Source organism: Lycorma delicatula, chromosome 6 (assembly GCF_047948215.1).
Source record: "Lycorma delicatula isolate Av1 chromosome 6, ASM4794821v1, whole genome shotgun sequence".
Classification (NCBI taxonomy): domain Eukaryota; kingdom Metazoa; phylum Arthropoda; class Insecta; order Hemiptera; family Fulgoridae; genus Lycorma; species Lycorma delicatula.
This window is the reverse complement of record NC_134460.1, coordinates 7,777,063-7,800,000: the sequence shown is the minus strand read 5'-3', so window position 1 is coordinate 7,800,000 and position 22,938 is coordinate 7,777,063. Positions and strand designations below refer to the sequence as shown.

The following is a 22,938-nucleotide window of genomic DNA, read 5'->3' as shown; positions in this document are numbered from 1 at the left end:
AGAGGGAGAGAGAATGCGAGAAAGTGTGATAGAGAGACATTACCGATAGAGGGACATTGACATGTGACAATTTACTGTACATACACATTATCTCTCACACACGCAAACACACACACACACACACACACACACACACACACATCCGCAAGCAGAGAGAGAGAGAGAATGCGAGAAGGTGTGATAGAGACATTACCGATAGAGGGACATTGACAATTGACAATTTATTGTACATACACATTATCTCACACACACACACACACACACACACACACACACATCCGCAAGCAGAGAGAGAGAGAGAGAGAATGCGAGAAATTGTGATAGAGAGACATTACCGATAGAGAGACATTGACAGTTGACAATTTACTGTACATATACATTATCACACACACACGCTCACGCGCGTGCACACACACCATCACGCAGTGAGAGAGAGTAAGCGAGAAAGTGTGATAGAGCGACATTACCGATAGGGCGACATTAACAATTGACAATTTACTGTTCATATACATTATAACACACATTCACGCACGCACGCACACACACACACACGCACGCAGAGAGAGAGAGAGAGAGAGCGAACGAGAAAATGTGATAGAGAGACAATGACAATTGACAATTTACTGTACATATACATTATCACACACACACGCACACGCTTACCAAATATTAATCTTATTCCTGTATTCGAACTTGTGACATAAATTTTTATATAAAAATAATAAAATGGCGGACAATGGCAGAACGAAGAAGAAATTGCCGTTACTAAGGATATTTTTCGTTTAGTTTTTCAAGTAAAATCCGAAAAAGTATTCCCAGCCCAGTATTTTAGATACACTCTTTACACTCACGTAATCATCCCTATTAAAATATAAAAATTAAATCTTTATGGTTTAATTTTATTAAAGAGCTCTTTAAATTTTAAACAACCGCGTTTAATAGTATTCTTATCGATGTAAGACAGTTGAGGACATTTAATTTTTAAATATCTGCTATTTCTACAACGTCATAATCCGTTTAAAAATTAAAGCTCTTTGGAAGTTGATTTAATATTTAAATACCACGTAATAATAAATACGATATGTATATATCTTAGTTTGGGAAAAATTTAGTACTTTTTTACCAGATCCGAATTTTCGGAAGAAAATTGCAAATATCTCGAAAACGGTCGGTCCTAGCGCTCTGAAAAATTTCCTCAACCCCATCCGCTCCCGGTAGTTCCCGTCAGATGATATTTTCAAGCGCCCCCGGGACGCCGTTCGGAAATCGGCGAGGGGGTGCAACGGGGTGCCGCCGTAATATCTCGGCAACCGCTGGTCCGATTTTTACGATTTAAAAGACTTAAGTATCAGCAGGTCGAGCGCTAATCGTTTAACTCATCGGGTACACTCTTGATCGACCGGATCTTGGTTATCCGGAAATTAATTCGTTTATAGCCTTGTGTTTTGATCCCACTCACCCGACGTAAAACGTACTGATCCGATATTTCGCTAAATACGCTCAAATCTGTGCGCTAGCGATTACCGCGTCAAGGTGCATCAGAAATGTACAACGAGGCCTCGAGTCATTGTCTGTGATTAGGCATCGACCTCACTCCCAAACACTGATCAGAGCAAAGAGAGAAGGGTATGTTTTTATGAGAGGCTTACTAACTTTGTAAATCTGTTTCGAGGACTTTGAGTAAATTAAATCGTAGGACAAAACTGAGGTTGTTGCAGTCAACACTTGTTTTGTTAGCACGAGGATAGTATTTTTGACGTTTAAAGACACAAACAAAAATGATTTGAGTGCATCGTCTAATTGAAGTTAGATATAGGGAGAATTTTCGTGGAAACCTTCGGTGTTAACAAAGGCCGGACCTAATATATCCCATTTAATATAAAATATTACGTCTGGAAATTAATTTATAACAAAATTCATTTTATATTTAGGTATTTTCACCTATATTAATTAACAAATTAATACCTTATTCTGTGTTAAAGAACATAATTTTACAAAATTTTTTTCTTAACTGAAAAAAAATAAATAACGGTGCAAAAAACGAAAGAAGTCTGTTAATTTTCGACTACATTGGCAATTTTGATGACGTAATTTGTTTTTATTAAATAGTATTTTAATACATGTAAAAGTAAAAAAATCGTTTTGAAATTGGTTCCTTCTTTTATTTTAAATTCAAATATATATTTTAAAGCGATTATATATTAAAGATTACTATGTTACGGCAGGAGGGATTCATTAGAACAATTAAACAACTGTAATACAATTGACCAATCAGAGACACAGAAAAGTAATTAACTTGTTTTCAATTCTTATAACAAAGTTGTTTATCTCTTTAACGACGGATTAAGAGATGTCACGAGGTAGTCGCTCGAGTCTGTAACGAAACTCTCCGATATGATTGACCAATCAGAAACGCAGAACTGTAATTAACTTGTTTTGAATCTATCTTGTGACGTCGTACGAAGTAAGACATCTCTCAGTTCGCCGTTGACCGTTGCTGAGTGCATGTCGTTTATGTGGTAAATATGAACAATCTTCTAGAAAGGTAAACCACATAATTTAGGACATTATTTTAAAGTGAGGGACATTTATTTTATTGCATACAACATAGTTTTATTTTTTTTAATGTATCGGTTTTTAATTAAACATTTTTTTTCTTTATTACAGTTTAATGAAAATTAACATTTAACGTAGAAAGCACGTTGCCACAGTTTATATCTACTTTGCATGAAATTTTGTTTTTTAATGATTTTTTTTTAGTTTAAAATCTATTCTAGATAAATAATAATCTTCCATTTTACAAAATTTGGTTTATTCAAAAAAAAAAAAAGGGGTGATGTAATCTTTTTTGAAATGGATACATCAACGTGGCAAAATTTTTATAAAATTAATTACCGATGAATTTTATGTAGGAACTAAAATGAATTTTATTCAAGAAAATGCTATAAAATGTATTAATATTTTCAATAATTTTATAGGAATTGCCTAATTTTTATATTACATCTGGATAGATTACTTGTATAAATAGTTAAGTGTAATCTATATGTACTGAATAGACAAGTTTTTTCTTGCGCTTGGCTACCTTTAATGTCTACTGAAAATAAGTACAAATACCTTAGTACAATGAATATCTTGTAGGAACTATCAAATTTTATAGTTTCATGTATCAAATACTTTAATTATTATTGCTGAAACAGGAAATATTTTTTAGAAACTGTATTAAAAGAACAGTTTGTATTTTGAATTAGGAAAATAACAATGTGCAGTTTTATATCATATTTAAAATACACTTATTCCTTTTTAGTTTTTCAGATCATAATAATTGTGTTGTCTCCCCGCTAGAACAATCAGAATCTTCTTTCATACAAAATCATTGAACTAAATCTTTTTGGAGATCCACACATGTTCACATCTACGATGTTCAATTTCTTTTTTCTGTAATTCTCTAGAAAATTCTAGAAATAAAAGCCCCAATTCTCACTTGTACAAATATTTTCCATTATTACATAGGTATTCTTCATTTATTTCTCAAGAGTTTATAATAATAAGAAATTATCTTTTATCTTAATTAAAGATAATTTAAAATTTATTTTTGTTTCCCATATTTCTAAATTTTTCCTGGACGTCAGTTGTAGTTAACTGCATTCATTTCTGGGTCTCTCGATTGTAACCTGAAAAAGAAATCTTTTGTAAAGCTGTTTTATTGTGTAATCAACCAAACCTGTTTTAGCTAAATTTATTTTAATTTTTTTCAGCTCACTAATAAATAAAAACAGAATATTCAAATCCAAATAATACTTGTTCTAATCCATTTTCATTTGATCCATTACCATTTGTAGTGAATTGCCAACCGGCACTCAAATTTCTGAATACTGTAATACAATCAAAAAAGTTTAATCTTATTTTTTAATTATTTTCAAGCAGGTGCAAATTTTTTATTTATTCTGATTATACAGATGACTAGGTAGAAAGAAAAAATAAGGGCATAATTTTTTAATTACTCATTTTTCTTCTAAGTGAATTTTATTCTACGCTTTAATATATTTTTTATGTAATTCTTAACTTTGTTAGGTTAGATACTTTAGCGGTTAAGGTACTGATGTCATATATCTCTTTTGTCACCACATTCATATAAAAAAGTTAGCGAATTATTCAAAATAATTTCTTCATTGAAATCATTTACAATTTTTTACTCTGCTTTTTCTTTCAGTTACAATTATTTTACTGAATTTATGTATAGCCATTTGTAAAACTTCATACAGGAAGAAAAATACAATCCCAGTTTATATTCCTACATTTAAGAAAATAGTCAAATGATCATATACTGTAAAGGTTCCATTTATTTTCATAATAACAAGTAGTACACTATAATCTTGTTCTTTATGTGAATTCTCTGTTTTTTAATGAAATGCAAACAATACAATTTTTTTCAAAAATATTAATAAGCATTAGTTTCCTAACCTTTTAATTAAATATTTAAATTTAACCTCTTTGGAGAGAGATAAATGTTTTTACTATGTATATTTCGTATACAAATTATGTTTACACAGTTTTGTTGGCTCAAACAGTAATTTTAATAATATACATAAAATAATTAGGTAGCTTGTAATTGCATGTACTTGTTATGTAGCTAGTAATTTCATGTAGCTTGTAATTGCATGTTCTTTTTATGTAGCTTAGAAATATAACTGTTTTATCATAAAAAATAGTTTTACTAACATTGACTAACATTAATTACACTAATTAATTTAAGTTTAGTTGATGGGTATTTTATGTATATCATTCATTCTGCTGTATTTGAGTTGAATATCTAAATTTAAATGTAATATAAATCGATTATCAATTATTAAATTATAACTGGGTCTTCAAAGAGGTTAAATTATAATTGATTTTAATGAAGAAGATATATTAACCACTTAACAGGCTTTTTATACAATTTTTCCAGTATTCTTTAAATTAATTATTTTTACAGCAATTTTTTTTAAATAAGGAGAAATTTGTGATTTGCTAATTCATAGTATTGGCTTTGTTCAATCGTATTTGATCTGTTTATGTAAAACATCCTTGCATCTTATTTTCTTTGTGGATTCACTTTTATTTTATAATTATCCTAAGTAATTTCTTAAATAAATAACCATATTTAACAAAAAAATTAATTCTAAAATGACCCTTTGATTATCTACATATAAACAAATTTAAGAATACAAATCAGATTTTTTGGCATTCGTTTAAAAAAAACTTTTCACCCTAACCATCTAATGTTAAATAAAACTATTTTTGACACCATCAAACAGTATTTGAAAGTATACTGGACTTCTACAGAGAACCATCAAGGAACTATTACAGTATATCCATCAGGAATCATTTTAGTTCTATTTAAAAGGCCTATCACTATTACCGTTGACATTTTTACAACCTAAAAATACACTATATTAAACCTTTTATATGAGCAAATTATATATATAAACCCCCTGGTTTTAGTCTTCTAGAATATATGCCATATCTTGCCTGGTGGTTATCCACTGAAATTATTAGTTTATTTCTATAAATGTATATTTTTTATAAACAATTTTCCAAAACCATGTAAAACTGAAATCGAGCACATTCTCTATCTTATACGGGATTAGAATTTGTAATTTAATTGGTACCTGTCACCTGCTATTAATCATTCTGCACCTCCCACTGTTCACATATAGAATTTCTTTGTAATTATATTTCATATTGTTGATGAAAAAAGATCTCCTTATTGATTACTGAATAATAAAATTTAATTTTTTTCTATAATCCTACAGATACAGGTAACTTCAATATTACATTTAGTATTTGCATTATTACCCCCTTTTCACTTGCATTGTCATTAATCGTAACTTGATCCATTTGCTATTCATTAGCAACTTTACCTTTTTGTCAATAATATAAATTATAGACTTTTAATTCCAACCAGGATTGGCAATATTATGCTGTGAAAATGCATTCTTAGAGAATCTTAAATGGGATAATCAAGAGGTCTGGATAGTAATGCATACACCTGCACAGGTACAAAAGGGAAAAAAAGAAATATGAAAAATACAAGTAAATTCATTATGATTAAAGACTCTCTGAGTAATTGATTTCTTCGAAAAATCTTCTATTTTTAATATTGAAAATAATAGAAAAATCCCTTAAGATATATTTCTTCAAATCGATAACATTTTTCTGTTGAAATTATGAAACAAAAATCTTCTGGTTAATATTTCCCTAGTTCAGTCTTCTAATACGGTTTCATTTTTAGAAATACAGTTTCAAATTATTTAACTGTAACAACACACAGATTAGATTGTATATACAGACAGAAAATTTGATATGTCATATAGTTAAGGGTGTATTGTTTTAAATTTTTTATCAACTTAGCAAGTCTGATATGCTCTGAAACACTTCAGGGTGTATTGTTATAATTTTTTTATCAACTTAGCAAGTCTAATATGCTCTGAAACAGTTCAGGGTGTATTGTTTTAAATTTTTGATCAACTTAGCAAGTCTGATATGCTCTGAAACACTTCAGGGTGTATTGTTATAAATTGTTTATCAACTTAGCAAGTCTGATATGCTCTGAAACACTTCAGGGTGTATTGTTATAAATTGTTTATCAACTTAGCAAGTCTGATATGCTCTGAAACAGTTCAGGGTGTATTGTTATAAATTTTTGATCAACTTAGCAAGTCTGATATGCTCTGAAATACTTCAGGGTGTATTGTTATAAATTTTTGATCAACTTAGCAAGTCTGATATGCTCTGAAATACTTCAGGGTGTATTGTTATAAATTTTTGATCAACTTAGCAAGTCTGATATGCTCTGAAACACTTCAGGGTGTATTGTTATAAATTGTTTATCAACTTAGCAAGTCTAATATGCTCTGAAACAGTTCAGGGTGTATTGTTTTAAATTGTTTATCAACTTAGCAAGTCTGATATGCTCTGAAACAGTTCAGGGTGTATGGTTTTAAATTTTTGATCAACTTAGCAAGTCTGATATGCTCTGAAACAGTCAGGGTGTATGGTTTTAAATTTTTGATCAACTTAGCAAGTCTGATATGCTCTGAAACACTTCAGGGTGTATTGTTATAATTTTTTTATCAACTTAGCAAGTCTAATATGCTCTGAAACAGTTCAGGGTGTATTGTTTTAAATTTTTGATCAACTTAGCAAGTCTGATATGCTCTGAAACACTTCAGGGTGTATTGTTATACATTTTTTATCAATTTAGCAGTCTGATATGCTCTGAAACACTTCAGGGTGTATTGTTATAAATTGTTTATCAACTTAGCAAGTCTGATATGCTCTGAAACAGTCAGGGTGTATGGTTTTAAATTTTTGATCAACTTAGCAAGTCTGATATGCTCTGAAACACTTCAGGGTGTATTGTTATAATTTTTTTATCAACTTAGCAAGTCTAATATGCTCTGAAACAGTTCAGGGTGTATTATTTTAGATTGTTGCTTCACACGAAGCAAATCTTATATGCTGTGACAGTTCAGGGTATATTATTTCAACGTTTTCCTTAACGGGTAGGAGATTCAATGTGCTCTTGCACAGTTCCGGGTGTATTATTCTCATCTTAGCTTATCAGTTACCTAATATGATACACAATTACTTTTAATTATAATTCTTGATTACATATTGACTTTGTAAATATCTATGTTGTATGCAATGAATAGTTTTCGCAAGTGCCGGGTACATAAAGCATTCGTGCCGCGTCAACCGCGTCGCGACCGTACTTCATCATCCCGATATCGTTCATCGGGTTCGGTTGGGGGGTGCTGTGTATATAAATGTGTCTATATATTGGGGGGTGATATATAAATATGTTAATGTTAGAAATAGTTATTCATATAATTCATAATATTTAGTTATTCTATGTTTATTATGTTTCTTTGTGTTTTCAGCTCATCACTTCACTACCAGTGGCTGAAGTCCTCCTTAACTCAATTTAAATTCATAAAAAATTAAATGTTATAATTTAAATTTATTATTTAATTTTAAATTTAATCACATAAAAATTCCTTTGTATAGTTTAAATTGCTTTATAAAATTTTATTTGAAATATTAATGAGTGGGTTTTTAAATTTCCTTTTTTATAAATTATTTAAACTTTATTCATTTCATTGATAAAATTAATCATTTAAATAAGTCAAGAAATTAAAAAAAATAAGTAAATATATAGAGGCAATTTCTTAATTAAATGCAGCTTTTAAATCTGGTTCATGTAGGATATATGTTTATTTTTATATATATATTTATTTTATTTGATATTAATTATTTTACATAAGTTTTTTCTTAAATTGTTTTAGTAGGTGTTAATCAAATTGAAGGTTAGAGCATTTTTATATCTAATTACAGTTAAAAAAATTTTTTTTTCTCTTATTTGAAATATTTTAAATTAATACCCCTTTGCTTTCCCCAATCAACGTTCAGCCAGCCACCTGCTTCAAAGAAGATGCATGCTTGCATGTTAGTTTAATTTTTTCAAACCAGAGTCAGCTGATTTTAGAGGTGCCATAATAAATTATTTCACTTTATTTGCTTTTTTTTTATTAAAACAATTAACTTAGTTGCAAAATTTACCAATTTTTTGTGGTAAAAACCTAAGTAGAATGATTATTTGAAAAAAATCCATCTACCATAACAGTAATCCAAATTACTTCAAAATTTAATAATTTTTTTATGTAATATATTTGCCTTGCATATTAAAAAGGCGTGTACTGATTCTGGTTTTTAGTGTGTAATTATTTTATTTTCACATATTTTGAAATTGTGGGGTAAATAAAGTGATTGGTGAAAATAAAGTGTGAAATTAAAGTGCGATCAATATCAAAGTGAGAAATTAACGTTATCTTCCTCACTACAAAAATTTACAAACTATAAATAAAAATGAGACTAGAAATAATACAGATTACCAGATTACATTCCACATCTCATCAACTCTTCACTTCATGCTGCATCCTATTTCTTCAGACTACCAGATCGACCGATTCTTTCAGCTGCTCGATGGATTTGATCTTTGGATTAGCCTTGGCGATAAATGTATAGCTGTTACCAAATGGTAAAATATTAAGGTACTACTAATTCTTTACTACACCATATAATTTCATGATAATACTAGTATTTATTAAGACTCCATCCGTTTATGTAATGTTTAGCTTCAGTTAGAGCAACCAAGTATTGGAGATACTCACTCTGTGAATTCAACCGGCCATTATCACTTGCCTTGTACCAGGGGCCAAGGTCAGGGCATTAGCCCACTGTGGCTAGTCTAGTGGTAACTCGTCATTGCAAGTCAAATGATTTCAAAGTCGAGAGTTCTAAGGTTCAAATCCTAGTAAAGACTTTTAAATGGATTTGAATATTAGATTGTGGATATTAGTGTTCTTTCACGGTAGGGTTTCAATTAACCACACATTTCAGGAATAGTCGATGTGAGACTGAACAAAACTACACTTAATTTGCATTCCTACATATCATCTTCTTAAGTAATACCTTATGGTGGTTCCTGAGGCTAAACAGAAAAAGAGCGGGTCAGTCCATTAGTTTAGACTCCAGTTTATATCACTGATAGGTAACTTTCTCTTTTGATACTGCAGGTACTTTTATTTCTAAATTTTTAAAAAATTTTAGGTAGATCTGTCATTAAATGTCATGCGAAACACAGAAATTTTGTGTGGCAAATTACAACATAATGCAATAAAGGAAAAAACAGTATAATAAAGAAAATAAACTTAATAGTGTTACATATCAAGAAATGCCAGTATCTGGTCAATGCCTAATTTGTCTCTGATAAATATTTTATTTGAAATATAAACCACCAAAACACAGTAATTAGATAAGTTACACTTGCCATATTAATTTCCACAGACTGTTTTTTTGCAGTACCCTGCATCTCCAGTATGTATTAAATTCTATTTTTATTACATTAAAACTTATTTGTTTTAATGATATCTATTTTTTATGATAAATTATAATGTTATCTTTTGTGAAATTTTAAATGATATTATGAACATAATTAGGGTATACAACATACCCTATTGTACAGGTACAACGTATACCAAAATGAAACGACTAGCACTAAATAGGGAATCTTAAAGAGCTGCATCAAAAACCAGTCAAATGACCTAAGACAAAAAAATGAACATAAATGTACTGTGAAAATTTATAATTTATAATTATTTAATTAAATAAAATATTTATAATTTACACAAAAATAATACAAATAAATTAAAAAGAATAAGATAGAATATAATAGCAAGTGAAGGTGTAAGATACTGCACAAACCGGTTATTGGAACATAAGTATAAATAATCTAATTACTGTGTTTAGGTGATTTAAATTTCATATAATGTTAAATTTTATATATATATATATGTATATACAAATTTTTATGAATTTTGTTACAGCAATTAAACTTAATAACTTATTATGTACATTTCTTGGCTTACAATATTTAAAGAATATTTTGAGTATTTATCAGTTAACAACTGTACATCATTTGATTTTTTTTCATCATTGTTAATAAAATTGAAATGCAACATGTACTTATAATTTAACTCAATTATTCTTTTTGTAGAAGACAATTATTCTTTTATAATGTAAAGAATAGCCATGAAAAGCAACTGATTTTGTTTGATTTCATGTGTAAAATAAATGAAATAAGAATCAAATTATTGTCGTGACAGTCATCTTTTCACTTAGATACCTCCTTAATTATAATAAAAATGAATTTTATATATGTTTACAGATAGAGAATGGGTTTTGATAGATGAAACAAAGCAATATCTTCATTTAACGTATTATTTTAATAGAAAATATACTGTGTAAAAATTTAGAAGTGATTTCACAAGTTTTTTTGTTTTTGATAATGGAAATTCTGTTTAGTCCTTTATTGTTTTAATTGCTTTGACAATGAATCTCTTGCCTGACGGGGGCTTGAAAATTTAATGAAACCATGCTTGCACCTCTTTGTCAAAATTTGTTGAATATACTTATAAAGTAGATGGCACATAAATATTTCATGAATTTTAAATACCAGAGCAATCAAAGCAAGTGGAAACCTATATAAAATTGTAAAAAATAATGAGAAAATAAATGATGCATTTCATTCTATAAAAATATTAAATATGATTTTAAAAAAATAATATAAAAATTAGTAAAAGGATCAGGTGGTATACCGATATCCTGTATCGATTTTTGTTACCATTCAACATTATTCTTAGCTGAAAATTTTAGCTCGGCCAAGTAGGTTCATATAACACACATTCCTGGATGCGATATAGATTTGTTACCATCTACATCAGTGAACCTTAATTCAGAATAATGTTTTTGCATTTATTCTTGGTAAAGCGCTCTGATCTTGTACGAGAGGAATCCTTGCTGCCTTAAAAGGGGCTTAGAGTTTTTTTGAGCGAGTTGTCTTGTTTAGCAATCTTCCTTTCTCACCTTCTAACTTCAACTTTCTTCCTTTATTTTCTTCTACCTTGATCTATTAAAAGGGTGTTTTTCAATGATTTCTCAATGGATATCTACCCGATGCGGGGTCCGTAAAAAATTCAGTGTTCTTTGTATCTATCTAGTGTGGAAGAAGGTAGGTACACAAGAAAAGTGTACCTACCTAGCTAGTGATTCTATTTCTGTAAAAAATGTCTATATAAATACTTGTACCTCAGGTTAAATATTTAAGAAGTAAAAATGGACCACCTAATCATTCCGAATAAATATTTTTGTTAGAAAAAGTTAAGTGCTATCATACATGAAATGAATAAAGTAACTAAAACAAAACTATTTAATTTCACAACCGCTAATTGAATTTGTCTTATTTTCTTTTGTTTCAGGTAACTCAACGGTTCATTTAATATTCTAAGGGAGAGCTGCCATGTAAGTGGCCCTCCTTACATTGTGGTACTCCCTTTTATTGTAGGATAATTTTCTACTAAAGGTACTTACTTTTGTTATTATTGTTTAATATTATAAATTTTCATGTTAAAAATAAGTTGTGTAGTTTTTAAGTTAATAGTATAATATTCTTATAAAATCGCGGTAGGTGCCTAGTCCCAGTAGGGTCCCCTGATAGGAACTTTCCTTTAGGGAATTTTTTATGTCTATTTTTGTGCATGTTTCTATTTCAGGTTCAACATAAATTTTACATTAAAATTACTTAGATAAGCAGTGTAAATTAAGTTTTATGAAAATAGATATAAATTTTGTATATGCTGTGTATGTTTTTTCAGGTACAATGTAGATATTATTTTATTATTAGTTAAGTCGCGTCCGCGATCCCAATGCCTAGTCCCAGTAGGGTCCCCTGATAGGAACTTTCCTGTAGGAAATTTTTATGTCTATTTTTGTGTATGTTTCTGTTTCAGGTTCAACGTAAATTTTACATTAAAATTACTTAGATAAGCAGTGTAAATTAAGTTTTATGAAAATAGATTTAAATTTTGTATATGCTGTGTATTTTTTTTTTCAGGTACAACGTAGATATTATTTTATTATTAGTTAGTTAAGTCGCGTCCACGATCCCAATCCCTAATAGGGTCCTCCTCCCTAAGGGGGAGGTTTTTAGTCGGTGAGAGCCCGACACTACCGTCTGTTGCGGGCGCAGACGGTGGCTGGTAGAGCTTTTCCTCCTCCTACGCAAAACAAAAAAAAAAAAAAAAAAATTAACAGTTCATATTAAGTGCATTACTAATCTTTTTGCCAAGTGATTTTGAGTTGTAGGTGCTGTACTGGGAGTACTTTTAAATTCATGGAAGCTGTGACAAAAAAAAATGGTTACTGATTCTCAAATATAATATTGAAAGCGGAAAATGGTTATGGAAGATAAAAGAAAATTTTAGTTAAAGTGACTATCAACCGTAGTTTCAAATCTGGATTGAATAAAAAGTAAGTACTGTAAATGTATAATAGAATTTTTAAAACGCAGCAAAATATAAAAATCACATCTAGAATTGGGCATGGTATTTTAACAAATATTGGGTGCTGAATTCAAAACTTATAAAATTTTGTGTAATACATTGCATTTTTAGATACATACGATTTATTTACCAATAAATGCATAATCAGTGTCATACCAATATTTCAAAAAAGTTATTATTTTTATGTATTCATTTGTTTTCAATTTGTTTAAATCAGCTAAGTTTTTGTTATTCAAATACAGATGAATTGAAATATATTCAATAGAGTTTTTAAACGATTAAATCATTGGAACTAAGTTTTTAAAATAAGTTTACAAATGTTTTCTCGCTTATACGATGTTTTATCAGTTTCTCTAAATAAAAACCAACAACAGTCATCAATCATTCTAGCGTCCCATCTTCCTTGGTAGTGATGCTGACGGAAACGGTCTCCTTGCTCATCACTGACAGAGCACAAATTTTCAGGAAAAAAGTCTAGGTGAGACTTTAGGAAATGAATTTTTAATGACATCCTACGTACTAAATATTTGTAGTTTTTTAACAGCTTATTAACCATAAACATAGTTTTCATCTTTTCTGTGGCCTAAAAAACACCAACAATGTCTCTGAAGGACTTCCATGCAGCTAATGCATGATAAATAACAGGGCTCGTCGTTTCCTGTTGAACCGTTCAGTTACTGAGCATCATATAAAAATAACACGAGGCACCCAGATTTTATCTTTATCCCTGAGTGCGCAATCCAGAAATAAGTTTTTCTTTGAGATTTATGCGTACATTTACCTCTAATGTAACAATAATTGTCTGGATGATTTGAGCATCCATCAACTTTTTAGAGGCCATGTAGCAAATAAAAATGAGAAAAAAATCTCTTCAGTATTATAAAGAATTTATGAAAATATAGCAAAACACTAATAACTGTGTGAACACAACACACAGTATAGACAATTGAAGTTTTGACTGAATATAATTTTAAGCTCTGTAGTAGGCAACAACAGATGTCTGTATTATTTGGCTGTCTCAGCGGACAGCCAAATCACCCAGCTTTTGACCCAGTTCTTAAGAATCCTAATATGAGGGAGTATGAGGACCGTCCACGTTGTACTGCGCCTGTGGGTGTCCGTACACGACGTCTGCTGCAGCATATGAGTGTTGACTCTCCCTCGTTCTTTCCATCATGTCCGTGCTCGAACCCCCCGTGGAGAATACACCATGTAAATTTTACGTTTGATCTTACAACATAATATAAGCGTTCCACGCCACCTATTGTTTTCTGGCAGATGTTTCAGTTTCTCCTCGCCAAGTTGAACCCAGGCGTGGTGATATATACTGATGGGTCGAAGCATGGCGGTAACGTTGGTTGTGCTTTTGTTATCAATGAACAGTCCTATATGTTTGGCCTACCCGGTGTTACGAGTGTGTTCACCGCAGAACTACTCGCTGTGGATAGGGCTCTAAGTATCGTTGGCCCTAAATATAGGAGCATTCTTATTTGCAGTGACTCGTACAGTGCTCTCCAGACATTGGAAAACCTTTATTCCAAACATCCTGTCATTGACATTTATGATAAAATCGCTGAGTTAAATAAACGCAACAGGGAGGTAGGTTTTTGCTGGATCCCCAGCCACGTTGAAATTCTAGGTAACGAAAGAACAGATTCTGCTGCCAAGGAAGCGTGTATTCAGCCTCCTTTCACCACCCGAGTTAGTACCTTTGATTTTATCAATCATATAAAACAATCACTGCGAGCGAGGTGGCAAAGTGACTGAACGGCTACCGTCGATAATAAACTCCAATGGATTAAGTGTTGCCATGGGGCTCCTCTTGCAGAAACTCTCGTCGTGAGGAAGTTGTCCTCTGCCGGTTACGGTTGTGACATACGAGGATCACACACGAATATATAGTATAATGTCAGGAGAAATGTTTTAATTATTTAAAACAAATAATTTTTATTGTCTATTTTACATCTACAATGATATTAGAATACAAGAATTAATTACATTTTTAGTAAGTAGAAGCAAAGTATATAATGTGCTAACACCAATCAGCTATGATTAATCTAATTACATATTCATTCATTTAATAGGTAATAGGTAAAAGAGTAGTCGATGAAACACATGATGTTACTGTTCCCAACTGTGAGGTACATTTTGTGAATAATTTTCTTTGACCTAGCAGAAGTCTTATCTTCAGTTATTGAATTACATAATCTGTCGCAATCATAATGTACTGATGCATATAAAGCACAAAAGAGGTAAGAGGTACAATTGCTTTCTATTTCATTAAGAATAATGATTTTCATACACGACCAGTCCCAGTGGTGAACGGAGTGAAGGTGTTGCTTGTAGAGCTGAAAGATTTTCTGCGTTTTAGTGGGCTTGGCCTACTCTGTGTAGAAGATGATGGGCAATTGTTTCAGTCCTCACTTTCCTTACTAAGCCCGGCATGAAATGCTTTTTTCTTGAGAATGCCAATGCTATTTTGTGGGACATGCATCTCGTATCTTGTCGCATTCAATCTTTTGTTTACGGCAAATGACATATATATATCTGATTATAATTATTTTATTGATTTATTTTTTCAAAGTACAATTTCTTTCTAAGTAACTAGAAATAAAAAAAAAAATTATCATAACAGTTCCGGTTCCTCTATCGTTTTTTAAAATAAATATTTAAATATCAATCAGGTTTAAGGTAATTCTTGATTACAAATCAATATTCAGCTGTTCTTCATGATTTTCTGGCACCATGACTATGTCACTCATAATATTAGTATAATCATGAGATTATAATCTACAGATTTTAGTTTAACTGTAAGTTTGCTCACAAAAAATGAATTACAAAACAAATCTCACAGTTGGAAACAGCAATATCATATCTTTCATCAATTGCTCCTTTACCAGCACTAAATAGATTGAAGGAGTGGTTGAACAAGTCATTACATTGTAAATTCCTGATTTGTGAATTCTGTGCTATACAAGTCATGCGAGATACAAGTGATACCATATAAAGTTGATTTCTTTAAATTTACGATGACACTATACAACCAGTCAATGTGATGAACAGAGTGAAAGGACCAATTTCAGGGCTGAATATCAGCTATAGTTTAGTCAGCTTCATGCTGGTATGCAATAATTTTTGTGGGAAAGGCACCAGGAAAACCATTAAAATATCCATTTTCCTCAGAAAGCCTAACTATTGATGTTCAGTTTTTATTAAGATTGGCTCAGCGTTTTTTTGGAAATAGATATGTGTCATGTCAGGTTATCTGTTGAGTTATGACTGCTTCAGAGACATAAAAATATTAATTATTGTGAACTAGATTCCTTGAGTCGATTGGAATCCCTTATTCGTCAAATAGATTCCATGAATATCGATTACATCTTTGAGCTTTGTCTTGGATAAAATTCTGGATTTATCTCTTAGGCTGAGGCAATAGCTACTTTCTTAATCGCCCAAATTATTATATTAAAAGCACAACAGACTAAACTTAGATGTCTTGATGAATTAATTTACACTTCTTATAATTTAATTCACCAAATTTCTTCATAACAAAAAGCATAAAGTTAAATTTTATAATTTTAAGGTGAATTGAATTTTGTGTTAACTAAATATCATTAAACAAAAAATTATACCAATACAACTTATAGACTTTGTTACTTATTTGTAATTTAATAATAACTAAATTGGTAAGTTTTCTTTTTCAGCAATGTCAGATGGAGGACTTTTATCCCAGAATTTAGCATAAATAGAATTGTCATTTTCATCAAATTAGATTGGAGAGGAAACAAAAATCTGTGAGTTTTCAATTTATTTATTACAATATATAAAACGTGCAATGCAATAAGTAAAAACCATTAAAAATTTAATGTAGCAAGCGGTAACATCAATGTACATTTAAGAATGTCCAGCAGCTCTTACAAAGGGGAAGACATGTGTAAGGAAAGACTAGAAGGGCTCTAGCAAAAAGAAAAAAAAAGTTCCATAGGTTTTTTTAAGTTGAGAGAAAACATTAAAAAAATTAGGAAAACTTGGGATTAACTCATCGATTCTTGATTCGATATTATAATATTTAAAGGCTTAACTCTATGTAAAGGCTTAGAATGTAATTAAATTCCATTGTATGAATAACAATTTGTCTTTATAATCAATACAATATTAGTAATGAAGCGATTAATTTGGATAACATCTAAAGTTCCAGGTTGTCTTTCAAATTACTTCATAAAAGAAATGAAGCATATTGTGTGTCGGTTTTAATGTATCTACCAAAGAGAGAAACGATCTGTTTAATTTTCATGAGAAAGTTTTTTATGTTTTTTGGGGTAAGAGTGACATCTTCACTTTCACTGTTGGGAAATGATATTTATAACCCCTGATATTCTTTTGCAGAATTTACTAAATCTGCTATATTATAATTTTCAAACCATACAAAGATCACTTATTTTATTTTTTTTTTGAATAAGTGTTAAGAGAATAAAGCTCACAGAGACGAAAACCCTTTAAATCATTAATTCACTTTCAGGTGTGATTTTTAATTGCAACTTACCTGTAAATTATAGTAGTAAATAATTTACTTTTTTATCCACTAAAACTTTGTGTACCTGCACTTACTCTGCCTTAACTTAAAATTATATTTTAATAAATGATGTCATTTTGTGATAATAAAATTCATAACAGTTAAAATTTATTATTTTTCATTTTACCTTCAAATAACTTTTGTGAACAAAAAGAAAACAAAAACATTCCGATCAGAATAAAGTCGCAAGTTAGGTTAAATAATTCGTTATAATATTAAAAAAAAATCAACCTTACCAACAATTTATATTTTATCCCTAGGGCTTTAGGCCATTTGACAATCCTCAAGAGTAATTTTTTTGTACTTTTAAAAAATTAAAAACATAAATAAAATTTATTAACTATTAATAACCTAACAACAGTCTTCCTTGTTGCAGGGAAATAAGTTAGCCATCGTGATAATTATTAATTTAAATAGAAAATCATCTTCAAATCTGATAATGCTGCTTTATTAATTTATTATTATTACAATATGTATGAAATTTTTGGATATTGCTTGTTTTATAATAATCTGTGGAAAAATCTAATATTTTAATAAAATTATTTGTAATTATTTTTATAATTATCTGTAATTATGTTCATTCTATAAAATGTGATTAGCATGATTGGATTTATCGAAACAATTTTTCTTTATACTATTATTGTTCTTTAGCTCTAAAAGAAAAAGAACGGTTGCTCCTACACATATATTCTGGCCAGCAGTTTTCACGTTTTAAACTATAGCCAATTTGTCTAAGATATTTATTTATTTGGGGTTTATTATTTTAGTAGAATCGCTATTGTTTATAAAATTTAATTTTTTTGAAATATTTAACTTAAAAAGTAATAGAACTTTAAATACATCATTTTTATTTTTTTTGAAATTGATATTATACCCCCTGGGTTGGTCTAGCGGCGAACGCGCGTCTTCACAAATCAGCTGATTTCGAAGCCGCGAGTTTTCCAACATACAAATCCTAGTAAAGGCAGTTACTTTAACACAGATTTGAATATTAGAAAAACGGTATAAAAAATACCGTTGATACGGTATCCAGATTTACTGTTATCTGGATACCGTTATCAACGCTAACCAGATAACGGTACCGTTATCTGGTTAACGGTACCCTTATCGATACTGTTATCGGTGTCTGTACCGGTATCGGTACCGTGGATAACGATGTTCTTTGGTGGTTGGGTTTCAATTACCCACACATCTCAGAAATGGTCGACCTAAAACTGTACTAGACTACACTTCATTTACACTCATACGTATCATCCTCTGAAGTAATCCCTGACTGTGATTCCTGTTAGCAAAACTGTATAAAAAGAAATTGAAATCAAGTTATATACAGAGTGTATAACAAAGTTCAACCAGGATATTTGTAACATATTCCACTTGTGAAATTAATGGAAAAAGTTCAAATAAACATACACCCTTAAATGCTTCGTTTGTGAGTAACGGCTAATGACAGATTTCACTCATGATTTCAGCAACCTCGGTGAAAGAGGTCATTCTGACATTTTTTCGGCATTAATTAGGGGGCAGAATTAGTGATTGCTATGGATTTTTACCTTAAAAATTGAAAACAATACCTACCAAAACTGTATCTACAGTAGTTTTTAAGTAATCTGTGATGAAAATCAATGAATTACAGTAAAAAACCCGTTTTTATGTTTGATGTACAATAACTTTGTTAAATGGGTAATAAACACCTAAAACCTTTAAATAAAACTTGTAGAGAATTTAATTCTGAACAAAATTGTGCAAGATAAATCGAACAAAACAAAAAAAGTTTAGAAAAATTAAAATTTTATTTTAATTTTTTTTAAATTTAAACAGTACAGTAGATTTTACCTACCAGTTTATTAAAATATTAAATAAAACCCAGCAGCTTCAAAACATTTCGTGGCTTGCTTCTGTACTGTTCTTGTAGCTCTTTATAGTTCTTCAGGGCTATCCTTAAGTATGTCAGCAGCATCCATAATGCGAACAATTAATTCCTCACAAGAATGTATTTTTGTTTTTTGTACAATATTTTTCACCCATCCCCAGACGCAAAAAGATCTATAAAAGGTTTTAGATCAGGCGATCTTGGTGGCCAGGAATATGAACCTCCATGACCGCTCCATTTCTTAGGGAAATGATGGATACATTATGCATTAGGTTTATTTATTTTTGTAACGCAGGTATTTAAATGCCTATTTATATATTTTTGCAGATTTCATCAAATGTGGGATCATCATGATTTATCTGTTAAGTTGTTCCCTATCACAGTTGTAAACTTCATCAAATTATGATTATTTTTGTTACCTTCATCAGTCTGTAAATATCAAAGATCTTAATGATTAACTAAAACGCTGTTTACAAGCGTTTACAATATAAAAACCATTTACAAAATAACTAACTTAAGAAGATGCATTAATTTAAGAATACTGTGTAAATTCGAGTGAGTCATAATACAGTAATATTATTAATATTTGAAAATATTGATTCTTTCGAATACTGTTTTTGATATATTGAAAATTACTTGACCTAACATAATTGTATACAACAACATTAGGAAATTATTTAAACATAAAATTATTGGTAAATAATTATTAAAATTAATACAGAAAGTCAGTGTTTCTAGCAAAAAGAAAAAATATCTTAATTTATATTTTGTTTCATTATTAAATGTATTATAATGTTATAAATCCTTATTTGGAAATATTGTGGAGAAATCTTTCATTAAGATTATAATATTTAGTTATATATTATATAAAATTAATCTTTCTTTCTCCATTGAAAGTAATATTGTTAATTATTATTGCAGGAACAATACTTTTTTATATTTATTTGGTTAATTTCTTTCTGATTTTGTTGTGTGTTAAATTTATATTAAGAAATACTTTATTACTGAAAAACTATTATTAACTTATTTACTTTTATTAATTTTTATACTATTTATTTATGTAATTACATTAATTGTTATTTCTTTTACAAAAGAAACTAAATAATTTCCGATAGTTCCTTTTACTTTCTTCATCACTAGCATTCTTATATTTTCTACGTTCATCCATCAGCTGAAATATATCGTCTGAAACCCAAGGTTTTCTACCGGTTCTCTTTATTCTGCCTAAGTTTGCTTCTGCTGATTTAAGAATTTCCTTTTTAACATTCTCCCATTCTTCTTCTACATTTTCTACCTTATCTTTTTTACTCAGACCTCTTGCGATGTCCTCCTCAAAAATCTTCTTTACCTCCTCTTCCTCAAGCTTCTCTAAATTCCACCGATTCATCTGACACCTTTTCTTCAGGTTTTTATATCCCAATCTATATTTATTTATCACTAAATTATGGTCCCTATCAATGTCTGCTCCAGGGTAAGTTTTCCAGTTGACGAGATGATTTCTAAAACATTGCTTAACCATGTATAATCTATCTGATACCTTGCAGTATCACCTGGTTTTTTCCATGTATATATTCTTTTATTTTGATTTTTAAACTGTGTGCAATTACTAAATTATACTTCATGCAAAACTTTGTCCCCTCTTTCATTCCTTTTGCCCAGCCCATATTCACCCATAATATCCTTCCTTGCTTTTTCCAGTGCTTGCATTCCAGTCTCCAAGTATTATTAAATTTTCATCCCCTTTTATGTGCTTAATTGCTTCATCAATTTCTTTGTATAAACTCTCTACATCATCATCATCATCATGAGCACTTGTAGGCATATAGATGTTAACAATCGTTGTCAGCCTAGGTTTTTTATTTTATCCTTATTACAATGATTCTGTCACTATGCATTTTGAAGTACTCTACTCTGTTCCTATCTTATTCTTCATTACGAAACCTACTGCTGCCTGCCCTTTATTTGAAGCTGAGTTAATTATTCTAAAATCATCTGCCCAAAAGCAGTTTTCCTCTTCCCAACGAACCTCACTAATTCCTACTACATCTACATTTAATCTATCCGTTTCCCTCTGTAAATTTCCTGATCTACCTACCCTTTTTTAGATTTCTAACATTCCATGCTCTGACTCGTAGAATGTTATTTTTTAATTTTCTGGTGACCCCTTCCTTAGTAGTCCCCAACCAGAGATATGAACGGGGGACTAGTTTATCTCTGGAATATTTTACCAAGCAAGGCACTTTCATCTTTGTTATGAAAATGCAGACTTAAATTTTTTTGGAAAAGCAGCTGTAGTTTTCTATTGATTTCAACTGCACAGTACTCTGAAGATTGAGTGATGACAATATAGCCGTTTATGTCCTCTTTACCTACGCCCTTAACAACTACTGAAAACTACTGCTGCCCTCTTTCAGGAATCATTCCTTAGTCTGGCTCTCAACAGATGCCTCTACGATATGGTTGCACCTTTGGTCCAGCTATTCTGTATCGCTGAGCACTCAAGCCCCCTCACCACCGGCAAGGTCTCGTGATTTGTAGAGGGATATAAGTTAAAATAACTTTTACTAAAATTGTTACTGATAATTACCAATTTTCTAATCATTTATCAATAATTACTCTAACAAATATAATGAGTAAACCAGGTTCATATAGATTATACCTGTAGTTCAACCTTTACAGGCCCTAATGTGTTTTATTCTGTAATATTAAAAAAAATTGATTGGGGATAATAAATGTATTTAAACCAAACCCAAAAGACAGAAATATCTGCATTTTGTAAGCTATTTTAATTAAAATGAAAATATTTACAAAGATCAATTTAATGCAAGTGAATTTATAATGTACATGTTTATGTCACCAAAAGCATTCTGTATAAATTACGTTTTAAAATATATACAACATTAATACTTATAAAAATCAATGTAATACTATATCATGATTTGTGAAGATTTATATGAATTTATATCGATTTGTGAAGGTCATTATACTAGTTTTATTAAAAGAGGAAAATATATATATTGTGAATGATATGATTCAACAAAAAAAGTTGGCCAAGAAATTTCTCAAATATGGTACTACAGATATTCTAAATAAATAAACAATTAATGAAACCCATCTTACCAGCACGTTGAAATCAATCCATGATCTTTCGGCTTACTTGAAAGCCATCATCAGGAGATAAAATTATTTAATTAAAATTAAAAATTTAAAAGCTCACATGTAAAAGTAATGACTGTATGGTCTTACCAGTATAGCGAAGGAATACTGATGTAGAGAACATGGAATACAGGAATAATCCACCAGAGTACATGTATCTTCCTTCAGTATAGTGGTAGGACCACACAGTTATGACTGTTTTAAATTTTAACTGTGATCTTTTAAATATTTTAAACTTTAATAAAATAATATTATCTCCTGATGATGGCTTTCAAGTAAGCTGAAAGATCTAGTTCATATCAACAAAATTTCTGTAATGTAGATAAAATTGTTTTTAACAAAATGATACTGATATCAAAAAAGATTAAGAGACTACATTTCTTTTATAGCATTAATAA

The 22,938-nt window shown here is 30.1% G+C and overlaps 1 protein-coding gene across 4 annotated transcripts in view; it reads left to right on the top strand.

Annotated features, from left to right (window-relative positions):
* Positions 1-22,938, top strand: part of LOC142326450 (glycine dehydrogenase (decarboxylating), mitochondrial-like) — a 158,763-nt gene that overhangs the window by 75,648 nt on the left and 60,177 nt on the right. The gene's annotated exons all lie outside the window — the stretch shown is intronic.